Raw genomic sequence first — 14420 nt, 5'->3', positions numbered from 1 at the left:
TCAAGTTCTCCTTGACAGTTCTGAGTGCAACACTACTGGACAGGACTCATAAAAAAAGAAAGAAAAAGCTGCAAAGGTCTTTAAAAGCAGGTGGAGGAAAATTACATTAAAGATGCAAACAATAAATTAAATGGTTCAGATAAAAGAATAACTATAAGGTGGAACTGGACCAGTCAAAGTACAGACCTAAAAATTGCTCTTCACAGATTCTCTCCATCAAATAATGAAGAAAAATGTGCAATATTTTGAATATTTTTCTAGTTGTACAGAGCCAGAAGAGACATAGTACAAAGGACTTGGCACAGGGTGGAGGCAGCATCATGCTATGGGAATGCTTTGCTTCAAAAGTTGCAGGTGGTTCCAGAAAGTGTTGACTCAAGAGCATTTACATATTTTATTTGAAAAAAGAGAGAGAGAAAAAAAGATTACCTAAGAAAAACCTATTTCATTTTGCATTCACTTCAATATTAGGTTTTACTTTATTTTAATCTGTCACATAAAATTCACTGTAACTGTAGAAGAGTTCAAGTGGTGTGAATAGTTTTATAAGACCCAGACAATAGAAACAGAAAACATGTTGAAAAATAAAACTTACTAAAAGGCAGGTTTTATAACAAAAAAACTGCAAAATGAATAAAGGAGCATAGCCAGAGGTTATTGTTATTATTTAAATTCTGAGCGAGAATCACTGGGTGTGAGTGTCTGAAGATGGTTACAAGTTTGCGTTCAACCTGCAACGGTCAAAGATTTGCACGTTACAAAATCACAACACACACACACACAAATCTCTGAGCAGCGATAACTGTCATCCTGAAGGTCAAGATTTCCAATAGCCTGTCTTCAGAATCTGAGAGAGCCGAGGTATGAGGAGACAGAGGAAGAATGAGAAAAAAACTGATTATTGTGAAATCTGGCATTTTCTGGATGAATGCACTTTGGCACTCTGCGACTGATTGTGAGTGACACTGTATGACCAGTCCCAGCCTGTCTGAGCATCTGCGCTGTCAGAGACACTGAGGGGCGAAAAGGGCTCCGGGTGCGTTATCATGCAGCTTTTTACTCTCTGGCTGAATAACTTACAGCTGGAAGATTACATTCGACAACATTATGAAAAAGTAAAGAAGGCTCGGTATTTCTTCCCTTTGCAGTTCTCCTTTGGGTGATTTAATGTTCTCCTGCCAGCCATAGCAGAAGCCCCTCGATTAACCAGCTTCTACTGCCTCTAAACAAAGTGCAAAAAACGTTGGATGAGCTCAGTTTTCGTGACGTTGATTGTACGCTACAAACAGATTTGATTTATGTTTTATTAGGACATCAGATTGTCTGCTTGTAAAAACACTGATTGGTCTGGTAACAAAGACTTTTTATATCACATAACTGGGCCTGCCAGCAGTGGTGGGAATATGTCACAAAGAAGGAATTTCTCATTTTATATGTTATGTATTATTGCAATTTTGAGTCCCTGAAAATATGAAAAACTCAGCAGGGTAGTTCATAAAAAACTAACATCTCCAATGTATTTTTTATAGCTGATTTTTAGCAGACAGCCTGATTGTACAGTGGCATCAAACAAGATGGTTTTAAGTTTCTTTTGAGGGTCAAGTGTCAATGGCTACCAAATAAAATAAACATTTTTACATTGCAAACAGTGTTTGTAGGGAGTTTAGCTACTCAAAATATCTGCTCAATTCAACATTACATTAAAAAGCCATTTTCTTTGACTGAAAATGGCTTTTTAATGTCAAAAATCCTTTGACTATAAATTACTTTTGAATCTGAGGTAAAATATACACCACACTAAGTATGTGCTTATGTTAAAAGAAAAAAATGTAGAAAGAATTTAGCATCAGTGATTTTCAATTTCCGAATTCATCAAATGGGATTTGCTTTTATTTTGAGTGTCCATCAGTATATTTGTAATGATGTAACTAGTGCCTGCTGGTTTCTTTTTCTGAACACCAAATGACTGAATAACAATAACAGGAAGTGCTTTTATTTTGAAGCCAGGGCCTCCATAACCATAATATATTAATAGCAAATGAAGAAAATGTTCATAAATTCACCCTGTATTTCAATGTTGTCTATTTACTCCAGTAGGCTGTAACCATACACTAATAAAATCTAATAAAGTTACCAGCCAAACTCTGGTTGAGTCGATACATTTACCCTCAAACATCCATGGGTATGTAGCCAGATCGTTAAGCACCAAATGCTAACGCTGAATGTTAGTAAAACACAACAGGTGTAAGCAAATTATTATTTGGCACAGAAAATAGAATGGAAGTAACAAAGCAACAGGGTAATAAGCCTCATAATTTAATTTCATGCATAAACGTGGAATGTGAAATTAAGAAGAACGAATAAATGTAAATTAGAAATGGCCTTCTCCTTCTGCTACCTACATTTTAGATAAAAATATCTGTCCTGATACTGCCCTGGTTTCTCCCTGGAACAGAAATCTTTTTCTCAGCAAGTTCTTATCTCTCCTTACCTGAGAAGTCTTTGTACTAATGTCTACTCCTTGACTCTTTGCTCTTTCTATTGTGGCTGAAACAATTTCTTATAAATGTGTTGAGAGCAGCAGCAAGCACAACTCAGGATTGGGTTTATTCTTAGCATTAACTATCAAGGAATGCTTAGCATGATATATTGGCACCAGGGCACTTTGGACTAAAGGTCAACGATCAACTTCATTGGAAATAGAGTTCTTTGTCTTGAACAGAGAGACAGAGTCGTAACCTGACCAGTGGAGGTAGAGGGTTTGATCCGGTTGTGGGAAGCTCCCAGAGAGACCTGGGAAACCCAAAAGATTGGTGAGGGTGAACAAAGTACGGGACCCCTGTTAGAAGATCTTCAACTGACCCCTCTGGGAGGATTCCCTCTTGATTGAATCAGTAGGAATGTAATCTGAATGGGTTTCCATTTCAGATGCAGGTTCCAGGATTTGTAGCCTGAGGGTTAATAGGATCTGTTAAGGTGCCAACCAAAGCAGCCATAACTGTGATCGAAGCCTTCAGGCGAAAGAAAGAGGTTTTTAGGACTTGAAGGCCCCTGGGGTCTGAAAGCTTTCATACAGCCAGGAGGACTACAGCTTCTGTGGTTGAAGAAGTTTAAACCCAGATTTTTGTTGTTGTTGTTCTTGCAAGTAACTTGCCTATGTAGGTTTATTTAAGTTGAACAAGACAGCAGCACCAGTAGGAATATCTGCAATACCTCGCAAGACTTTACACTAAGTCTTCTGAGCTTTAAGGCACAATGCAGTATATTGCTTTAGAGATAAAGGAGCAACTTTAAGGATTAAATTCCCAGAAATTTCAGAAACGTAGCTGTTAAAATCTGAGTTACTTGTAGGCTCACCTATGGACGTATTTTCAGGCCACACTGGGAACACACTGCTTTCTGGTTTGACATAAATAATCAACCAAGACATCTGGAAGAGATTTATAAGTCTGGTTCATTCTTGGAACAATTTACTGATACCTCATAGTCCCACCCTCATCTGTTCAATTATTATATGTAAATATAGACATGATGGGAAACGGAGATGGGAACTGTGTCCCAGAGACAAACATGCTGCAGTCCCAATGGACACACCGTCCCATCTGTGAAGCAGGAGGGTGGCAGCATCATGTTGTGGGTCTGTTGCTGTAGGAGGAAGCAACACCTAAAGATGTCAACCAGGAAGTTAAAGTTCAGGTGCAAAAGAATCTTCCAAATAACCCTCAGCATACAACTAAAGTTGTGTGAGTGAAGCAGCCTACAAATCTGACGGAGATACCAAATACTGAGGAAATGCATCTTAACTTCTGATTTTGAAGATATCAATAAGTAAACCAGGGTTTTTTTTTTGGTTTTTTTTGCATCCAGCAAATAGAAATACATTTGGCAACTGACCTAAAACAAGAAAGGTTTGGTGTTTAAACTTCTGTCCATACATATACTAAGATCCAATAAGAAATGGCTCTGGAACATAAAGGGAAATCCAACATGAAGCCTCTCCTTTGAGTCTTTGGCTTGCTGACTCGTTGCTGTTTGTTCTCTCTCACCTTCAGAAGAAACTGGACACAAATTGGACCCGCAGAATCCTTTTTGCAGGTATCTGTGTTTGATCTGGGCATTTGAACAGTTGTTTTCTCCGAACCTCCATCACGTTGTAGGATGGGCTTGTTTGGGGAATTATGCTGCAACTGCACAGCCTGTAAAAATGAATGTGTGGAAAAGTAAATTATTTACCTTACAGTTCTATAACCTTTAGTGACAAGAAGATAAAGTAATTGAGCTTTGTCTGGAAATAATATCACCCATTCTTCCCCATCAAAGAAATATTAATAACCTCTGCTGTTTCGCTGTGCTTAGCGATAACATTTTGAAACCTTGATCTGATTGGAGAGCCTGTGAGCTGAAACTGTTGGCTGCTGCATGAAAACAAAGATTTCTCTCCAGCTGAAGGAAGCAGTTGAGCTGCTTTTGTTCTCCCTGCAAAGCTCCTGTTGGCTTGACCTAAGTCGGGGCGACATGTTCACCTCCTATCCTCAGTACCTATTCCTGGATGACTGTAACTTACTCTGACATTGCTAGGGGCAGCACTTCCTCTGCATTACTCACGATGGAAAATCTCTCTAATGTGTTTTGGCTGTTATTTATCTCAAGCATGAAAAAGGAAAAAAAAAATGTGAAGAATAAAAAGGAAATGATACACATTTTGGACCAAAACATATGATAAGGTAACATTAAATAGAAACTTAATTACATTTTCTAATTGGTTTTTGTTGACAGAAGTTGCCTGCATCTACTTTATCTACATTTTGGAAATAAAAAGATTCTATCACCAAGGCAAAATGCAGTGAAAGAAAACAGATAAACTTCTTTTTTTACCACATAGATAAAACCTGTTTGTACATGCTGCAGTATTTGTTCTTTGTTTGGACTGGGCTTAAGGTTCTATATCCATCTTGTTTGCACTGAATACAAAAAGGTGTTTGTTTTAGCTGCATGGTCAACCGCTGTATAAATGTAAAATGTTTTTCATCATCAGAGAGAATGTTGTGTTTTTACTTTAAAGAAGCTAAATCGTAATTATTGTGGTTACGGTAAGTTAAGTGTGACAAAGCGAAAAAATAATAGCAGGAGTAATTAGAAACATACCACAAAGTATCCAGAGGGAAGAACATTTCTGAGCAGATCTCAATCCGTCTGCACAAGTTTGCTGTTAGGCACCGATAAGATTTTATAAATGCATTAGACTTGAGGTACACTCTGTCCCAAACTGTCTTGGATAATTCATAAAAAATTTATTTATTTACAAGGCAAACAATAACACTTGGATACAATACATTCTTGCTACATAACAGCTATATTGGAAGGAGAAGAAGAAGAAAAAGGAAAAGAAGAAGAAGAAAAAGGAAAAGAAGAAGAAGAAGAAGAAATCTCTTCTTGTTTCCTGCTAAATTTTTTTTGGGTGCGTTCACACTGCAGCCTGAAGTGACTCAATTCCGATTTTTTGGCAATTCCAATGTTTTTGCCGGGCCTGTTCACACTGCCAGTAAATGCGACCTGTATGCGTTCTGCAGTGTGAACGGGCAAACGACCTGAAAGTGTCCCGCATGCGCAGTAGAGGGCGCAATAGCGTCAGCGTTCTCAGTGTTCTGCCAACTGCCATGAAAAGAAGAAGCGCTCAGTGTTTGCAGAAGTAAACATGGAGGCTAACAGAGGAGCATATGGGCTCTCGTTGACGTCACATCTCCGGAGCTAATGCGGCTCACTTGTTTCCGCTTTGAGTTACCATGACTGGTAGAAAAGACTATTTCAGATGCAAAAAACGCAATACTATGAACGTTGTTGTCTTCCTAATATAATGGACTTTTAAGTTTTCATTAATTTCCAAGCGATCCTGAATTAAGAAGATGGCTTGTAAATATCTGTCGCTACCAGCTAACGCCGCACAGCAAAGTTTGCAGCCTTCACTTCACTCCGGATCAGCCTAAAACTACCGGGGATACGGATGGTAAATAAAGGAACCTCCCTGAGTTATTTCCATGGAATCACTTCTATATTCAGCCTGAAGAGTTTATGGGAACCAGAGAGCAGACCAGAGCCAGACAGCCGAGCAACTGATCCGCCTGTACATACTGCTGTAAACACCTATCTGAGCTCTTCACAAGAAACATGCAAAGGTAATAAAACGAAATAACACGGAAACATGAAGCAACACGATCATAATTTTCTAAAAGCAGCAACTTTGAACCTGAACAGCTGAACCAGATCTCTGACACCAGAGCTGCGCTACTGTTAAGCTATGAGGCTTGTTGTGCTTCATCAGGCTTCGGAAGTAAAAAGTCCGAACCGTAACCTCCCCGTTAGTCTGTGACACTAACGACAATAAACACACATAATATACTTGAAAATTAGGTAAAAACATTGTCCATTAGAATGTTTAGATACTTAAATAGCACATTTTTGCAAGAACAATGTCCGAGAATATTGCCTACTAGCATAAGCTAAGACTAATGTTAGCCACAAAGTTTAAGTAAAACTCACCTTCGTGTCAGTGAATGTATAACGAGGCGAACATCTTAAAACCTTTCTCCAGCTGACTTGTTGGGGCTTCCGGTCGATGTACAAACCTTGGCCAAGCACTGCAAGCACCTAATGTAAATGATATTTGTATTGGATCGAGCCGCTTTACCCCGAACGCGGAAGCTGAGGTGCAAAGAGCCAATTTGAAGTCATCTGCTGCTCTGTACCACAGGAAATAATGGACCTGCTTCACCCACTTCAAAATAAGAGCATGAACAGAGATGCTGAACTACTTGCAGAATTCTTTCAGTCGATGTCGAGCTTTATTCAGTTTACATAAAAAGCTCAGTAAATTATTGCTTCAGGATTTATCCAGAAATATTTATTTAGCCGAAGCTGAGTGCCTAAAATGTTTTCAAAGTTAGCAAAAAATGCTAAAGTGCCAAATAAAAAATGAGCTACGCTATTAGTGCATTAGCATAATTGTGCCCACCACTGCTTATTTTACTATTTACATTTTTTTAGGTTTGACCTTGTGAAGTTAATCTGTAGTTTGGCAAAGACTGCATGTCATTTCAGTACAAGTCAGTCCTGAGAGGAAGCTGAATACGTCTGACTCATCAGATTGCACATACATTAATCATGATCCAGTTTGGTGAATAATCTCAGGAAGAAATGGTGCTTCAGCTTTTTAAGTCTTTTTAGACACTGGCCAATAAGTGGTCAGGTCAAGCAAGGTTGGAAAATTGGAAGCAGAATTAACTCGAAACTCATTTTAATCAACCTTTTCTCACCTCACATAATGGAGAACAATTTTTCTATCTAGTCCATCTGGATAATAACCTTTGGTTTCTTATAGTGCAATCAGTTTGACTCTGTATCAAAGTTTAAATCACAGAGTAGAGCACAAAGCCGTCTTTCAGGGGTCTGAAGGTCTGATGAAGAAGGATGGTCCTGGCTACAAAACCATGTGGATGGAATATGTTTGAAGATTAAAAGCTGATTTTTTTTTCTCCCCTCATTTACAGAAAAACGTGTTAAGATAAGAGTTCTCACCCAACGTAGGAGGGGTTGGTTTGGAGTTGATTTTTTTTTTCTCTCTCTGAACCACAAGAAAGTTTGAAAGATGGTAATGATGTGCATCAAAGGCAGTCACTTGTACTCAAGGGCTGAAAAGTGGCAGCTTTGCCAGGAAGACTGCCAACAGCATCTAGAACGATTTTAATATTTAATGGTCTTCATGTCATTGTGAGTAGAAGTGGATCAAATTGATGGTCAAATCAGAGCAAACACAAAGTTTGCACCAAAAAGCAGATGGAGATCTGCTTTGATTTGCAGAACTTTCGTTTCATTTTGACTAAAGTATTGAGATTGACAGGACAAAACAACAGGCAAACTGTCAAATCAACCATGATCATCCTGTGATTTAAAACAAACCTCGTCTAATCCTGTTAATTGTGTTGCTGTGTTTCCGCCAGTGCTACATTTAAAAGCTTAAACCTGTAGCAAGTGGCAAGACGCAGTCCGATGCTGCGAGGCTGAGAGCTCTGTTCTATTTATAATGCATGGAGGACTTGCCTGTCTAAATGATTAAACCGTACCAGGATGAATCCTCCCTACTGGGATTACAGTATGGATGTGAATGTGGGGATGATATTGGCTCTGGGCTTTCACTGTTGAAAAGAAATTGCGCGGAAACTTTGGGCAAATTGTAAATCAACTGGCAGTGGCATTAGTCACTGATGAGCGAAAACACAAACCGTGATTATTTGACAACGATGGCAAGTCGACTCATTTAGGATTATTTTCGGTGAGATTTCGATAAATCCTTGTGTTCTTTTTTTGAAGTACTTCCTCCTCTTGTATAAATCACGAGTTTGGTGTGAAGGCACATTCCAATTCCCAGCCTTGTCCTCATGCCTGGTCAAGAGTCCTGTGCGTCACTTCTCAGTGCCCTGGGCGCCTCTTTACCGACGGGATCTGAGACACACACTGACTCTACAGCTTCACACTATCAGTCATGTTACGGCTGCATGACTGACGCACCAGAAGTACCGATCAGAAGAAATGAAAAGATGACTGAAATGAGGGTGGAGATTACGAGGAAGCTAATTTTAGTCTGATTCCTGTTGTCTGTTTTTTTGTTTGTTTAATTTGTCTTTTCACATGTTTACATCTCAAAATGCAGTTTTTTGACTTTACTAACATTAGGTTTGTTTATCATAATTACAGTCGTCACCTCACTATTTACTGCTTATCCATGATTATGTCACAGAGTCCAGACGTCCTTCTTCCCAGCAATGATAGCTCCCAGGTCAAAAGGGAGGAAAAAAGTCTCTCCAGTGGTTCTGGGTCTGTCCAGGGTCTCTGAGGGGGACAGGCCTGGAAAACATCCAGAGAGAGACATCCTGATCAGATGCCTTTCGATTTGGACAAGGCTGACTTCAACCACCCTGTGGGGGAAACTCGTTTCAGACACTTTTAGCCACAATTTTTCCAGTTTTCCGTATGAATAGCATAGGTGAAAATCTCAAATTGCATCTCAAGAACTTTCTTCTTTGGCTCAGATCTTTTCACAGAGAATGCCCCCAATTCATCGACCAAGAAATTTGAGTTCGTCCACTTGAGTCAATATCCAACATCTGAGCTGAAGGAGTTATCCGCCTTTTATTTGTTTGAGTTTTAAATTGTATACATTTATTCTGAAAAGATTTTGCCGTCTCACAAACTTGGCTTTTACCGGTTTGTGAGACGGCACCTGTCCAAAAATGCTCAGATCTTCCAGTGTGGACTCGACTCAACGGCTGAAGTTGAGACAGGGGGAAGATTTTACCAGGACTTCAGCAACTCCTTCATTCATAAAACCTCAATCTCTAAAAGAAATACTAAAACCTCATCTCCCTTTAAGAGAGATGTGTAGTTAAAGATTGAGGTTCTGAAGAGTTTGACCAAGACTCTTCTAAAAATACACTGGAAGGAGTCAAACTAATCTTATCCCAGCCAATCACCAGCAGTTACTGTACAATTTATCCAGCTTCCTTTGTTTAAAATGTAAGTTTTTTCAGAAACGCTGGAAATAGGTGGCATCTAAATCAAGTAAGCTAACCATGGCAAACCCCTCTTTATGAAAACGATGGCCTCAACCACCTCTGTGCTTGTTCACTCATTTTGAGAACTTCAGTTGTAAATTATAATTGCTTTTAACTGGTGCTGACAAGCTGGCGCAGAACGCATTGACCTCGACCTCATATGCAGGTAAACATGGACTACATGGTTCTCAGCCGCATAGTTAATTATCAGCAACTCTGTGGACAGGGAGAGCACCAACATATGTCTTACTGCAGGTAACTATTACAATTATTATTATTATTATTATTATTATTATTGCCCCAGACTGTTTAAAAATCACAATATAACAGCTGCAGTAGACTTGTTTTTCTATTGTTTTGCGGTGAGTTAAACTATACCTGGCAAAGCTCGGCTTAAAGTAATTTAGGACTTATAGAGAGAGGTGAACGTTCTAGGAAAGCATTCCCATGTTTATTACTGAACTGATGTTTTTTTGGGGCTTTATAATAACTTGTAATACAAGCATGAGCAAAAAGGGAGAGTAATTTAATGCTGCTCTTTTTGTTGAAGCGTTTATGTATTAAGGCTTCCGTGACAGTAATGAAACGGTAATGGTTGGTATTGTTTGCAATGATTAATACGCGGATGGACCTCTGGGTAACACGGCAGCAGAAAAAGTGATGACTCAAGCATGCAAACAGCAGGATTCAGCAGCGCGCCATGACTTTTAGGCTAACCTGACATTCTGTTTTGCATTGTTAGGTTGTGACAGGTTCTTTCCTGCTTATCCTGTTGCTTTTTATTGAAATTACAAACAAGATCCTGCTTATTTACAGGACATGTGTGAAAGTTATGTTAAAAATGACTTTTCTGCCTGGTTAAGGATGACTAGCTCTGTGCAAAGCTCCACCGAATGATTGTTTTCTGATTTGGCTACATGTCTTGTCACACGGATCGAGTTAGTTTTTAAATCAAGTATAACCTCACTAAATGCAACAAGGAATTGTGAAATAAAGATTTTATTTAGGAAAAAGGTAAAAGATGAAAATTACTTCTATAATGTAATTTTCACAGACAAATTATTTTGTCTGTTCTTTTTTACAGACTTGTTTCAATTAAGCCACATTGGGGAATTTTTAAGTATGACCAGCCTATTTAAGATTATATATTTAGTTTGTAAACCTAAATATTTAGTTACAAATGTGCTATTTAGTTAGTGAATTAAATATTTTGTTCCAACTAGGTAATTATAGATTACATATTTTGAGCTTTGCTACCTAAATAATTAGCTTGCCAACTAAATATTTATTTTGAAACTGTGACAGTGTCAAACTAAATGACATGGTGAAATTATGACTTTGAAAAATGAACCCCCATTTTATTTTCTCTTATGAATGGCTAAATAACCCAAAAATATTGCTGTTAATTTTTGACTTGTAAATTTCACCCAGTACGACTTGGCAGTAGATCTTGTTCTTTAGATTTTCTGGTAAACAGCAGAAATAAAGTTTTCATCAAATAGTTGTCTGTGTCCTATTATTATATATTTTCTCCCTTTTGAAAATCAAATGTTTTTTGTTTTTTTTTAGTTTTGAAATGAGTTCTATTTGAAGCATGTGGAAAAAAATCCAGAATAAACCTGTTAAAGAGTAGCTACTTTTCCACTGCACTGTGACTTTAAAACTGCAGCAGTGGGAAAAACTCCCTCATTATTGATTGATGTCAACACAATGCCGCATGTTGGATGGCGAGCGCCATCAGATTTAACCAGCAGCTTCAACGCCTCTTCATATTTAATGCCACAGCAGCACCTTCAGTTTACGCTTTGGTTCCTCTCCCCAAGAAAGAACAGAGCAGGCGGCTGAATGTGTAAACAACTGAATCTGTTTTCTCTGTCTCAGCTGCTTTGATGTGACCCAAAGGTGATGCCACTGGGATTGACAACACACACCTACAGGGCTTTTGGATTTGGAATAAATCACCGAGACAGGCCCGACCCTCCTGGTGCTCAGCTTCTGGACACTAATATATCTCCCATATAGCTCCCTGCCCCAGTCACTCCACTCAGATGAGAAATACAACGAGGTGCCTTGGGGAAATGAATTGCATGCATGCAATTTACTAATACATGGGAGAAATAACAGCTCATAAATGTCGGTAGGTAAGGCAAAGATGGCGCAGATTTGACAGCAATTAATTTATTCCCAACAACCCGCTGCTTGTAATGCAGGATGAAAATGTGAGACTCTCTGAGCTCTATCAAAAACTGAAATGTCAAAACACCTTCATGTGACACACACAAACACACACACATTACGAGGGGGGAGATGTTTGATCATACCTTTAGATTAAGAAAAGACCATGAACTGCAAATTGCAATAACGGGGTCGATTTAAGGTGAGAAACATAAAAATAAATAGTTGCCTGACGATTTTTAATGGTTTCAAAGAGTCGAATCTGAACACAAACTCGGGCGTAACAACTAAACTGACGGCGCCCGCCCTGAAAAGAGGCGAACCTTTACTCTTTTGTTATGATTGATTAGTTTTTGCGAGGAAGACTCGCAGCAGGGGACGGCGTATTGACTCACACCTGGATTATTGCAGAACCGTTTGGCAGATTATTAAAAGGCTGCATCGCATCCTATTTCACGGGTAAATAAAGGATCAAGAAGACATTAGAGACTACTTCTCATATTTAATCAACTCACAGCTGAACAATATTTGTGCACACGACAAATAATAAAATGCTTAATTTCCAGAGCATGCTAAAGTATTTATGCTGGGAATCACGTGACCTCTCAAAATATCTCTCTTTTTCATATTTTATGCCTCCTGCGTAATTTAAAGGAGAGAATTAGAGCATAAAATTACTCCGCTGTCGGTTGAGGAGGGGGAGCTGCGGTCACACAAACACTCAAATACGACATGCAGCGCGTTCCCTTCTATCAGCACAAGATGATGCCAATAAAAGGGCATTTTGCTGGTTACAACAGTGCAGAACATGTCAAAGTTATTCCTTTTACTGCAGATATGTTATATTTTCTCATATTAATTATTCAAACCCAAACATAACCTGACCTATATTGTAACTTTTTGAATTAGGCCAACCAGAGTCTCAACTTCATTAAAGATACATTGTCAAATTACCAGCGGAAAAACCAAAGATGCTAGTCAGCAATAATGTGAAGCGTTTGACTGCTGGAACGCCATGAAAGATTTTCCCACTGTATTATGTGTTGTGCAGGCACATGTTGCCATTTTATAGCACAATCAAGTCACTATGTTACATTCAGTTGTTATAAAAACACTCTTTGTGTATATATATCAAACATAATTTCAAGAAATTTACAATTTGATACCTTGAAATTGGGGCTCTGTCTCTTTAAGAACCAGTTAAAGACTAGGTGTTTGCTAATTGCTGCTGCCGCTAGTCTGGAGGAGCAGTGGAGTGGAAGCTCAGCCAGAGGCAGCATCTCCATGCTGCCTCTGGCAGATAGAAGCAGACGTTCAGACATGCTTCAATGGTTGCCACGGGATATTTAAGGATTTCTCAAACAAGCATGGAAGAATCAAAGAAACACTTTCTGTATGTTTTTGATGAGAAAATAACATTATAATGTGATGTGAAGCTTAAAAAAAGTATGGAAAATTAAAATGTAAGTGAAGAAATTTAAAAATTGTATTATATTTTGATAGACATCTGTCTCATTTCTGACCAGGAACAAATTCCTTGTCAAATCTGTTTGAGATGTGCATGATACAAATCTCAAACACCCAAGACCATCATGGTTGTTTTTGGTGGTGTTGGTTTAAAAGGATTTTAGCTGGACTGTGCAACAGATTTCCCACAAAACCATTCTGAATCCCAGTATTGTTTCTTTATGAAAACACTTCACATGTACTCACTGATCAAAAAAAAAAAACTAACAGCGAGAGATATAGATCAGACGGGATGTTATACAACATCTACTTTGTCTGTTTCTCCAAATAAAGGGTTTTAAACGTGAGAAACTGAGTGTTTCAGGCATGCCTGACATTATAAAAATCACACCAAGAGTTTCTGACTTCCAGCTCGCACTCCGCTCCGAGAAAAGTCACAGTCTGCCGCATCACTACTCACAACAAATCCAAATTATAATCACAACTGAGGGGAGATACATTTTCACGCGTGTACTCTCTCTGCGATCTGGACGGCACAAGGACAGCCTTGCTGCATGACAAATGATGCAGTGGCTGCGTGGATACGCTCAAGCACCGAAACCTTAATATTCCTCTTTTGTGCTTCTTTTATGTCAAAAGAGGCGACTTGACTGCAGCTGGCTCACTGTGCACTGCAAGAGCACATGAGTGGGAAACCATTATAATGGACGGAGGAGGGAAGCTGTGCCTCTACTTCAAGCAAACTGGGATTCTGTTTCATTTCTTCACTTAATAAAAATAAAGGTTTGGCACTGCAGTGGGTAATGGGGAAGCTCCCGTATAAATGAAGCACTCTGAGTCGTGAATATCCTTCTTTGCCCCCGCAAACACAGGCTCACATTAAAGCTAAACGTTGCTGCGTTGCAGCTTTATATGGTAAAAAGGAGAGCAATTGCATTGACCTCGACAAGGGAGGTTGCTTCTCAGCCTCCCAGAGGTTCTGTCGACCAATCACACGGCAGCATAAGAGCATGTAAAACATGCATGAGTAGCTTGTAACATCGTGGGGGAGAGTTTACAAAGCCAGCCCCGACGTCTCTTATGTAACGCTAACAGGAATACAACATTTGAATCTGACAAGACTTCAGCTGAATCACAACTCCACCTCTGCTGTTTTATCAACATTCACTCCGG

The sequence above is a fragment of the Poecilia latipinna genome, unplaced genomic scaffold, assembly GCF_001443285.1.
Source record: "Poecilia latipinna isolate Pla-1442-1.1 unplaced genomic scaffold, P_latipinna-1.0 Scaffold5, whole genome shotgun sequence".
Lineage (NCBI taxonomy): Eukaryota > Metazoa > Chordata > Actinopteri > Cyprinodontiformes > Poeciliidae > Poecilia > Poecilia latipinna.
Note: the sequence above shows the minus strand (reverse complement) of the source record.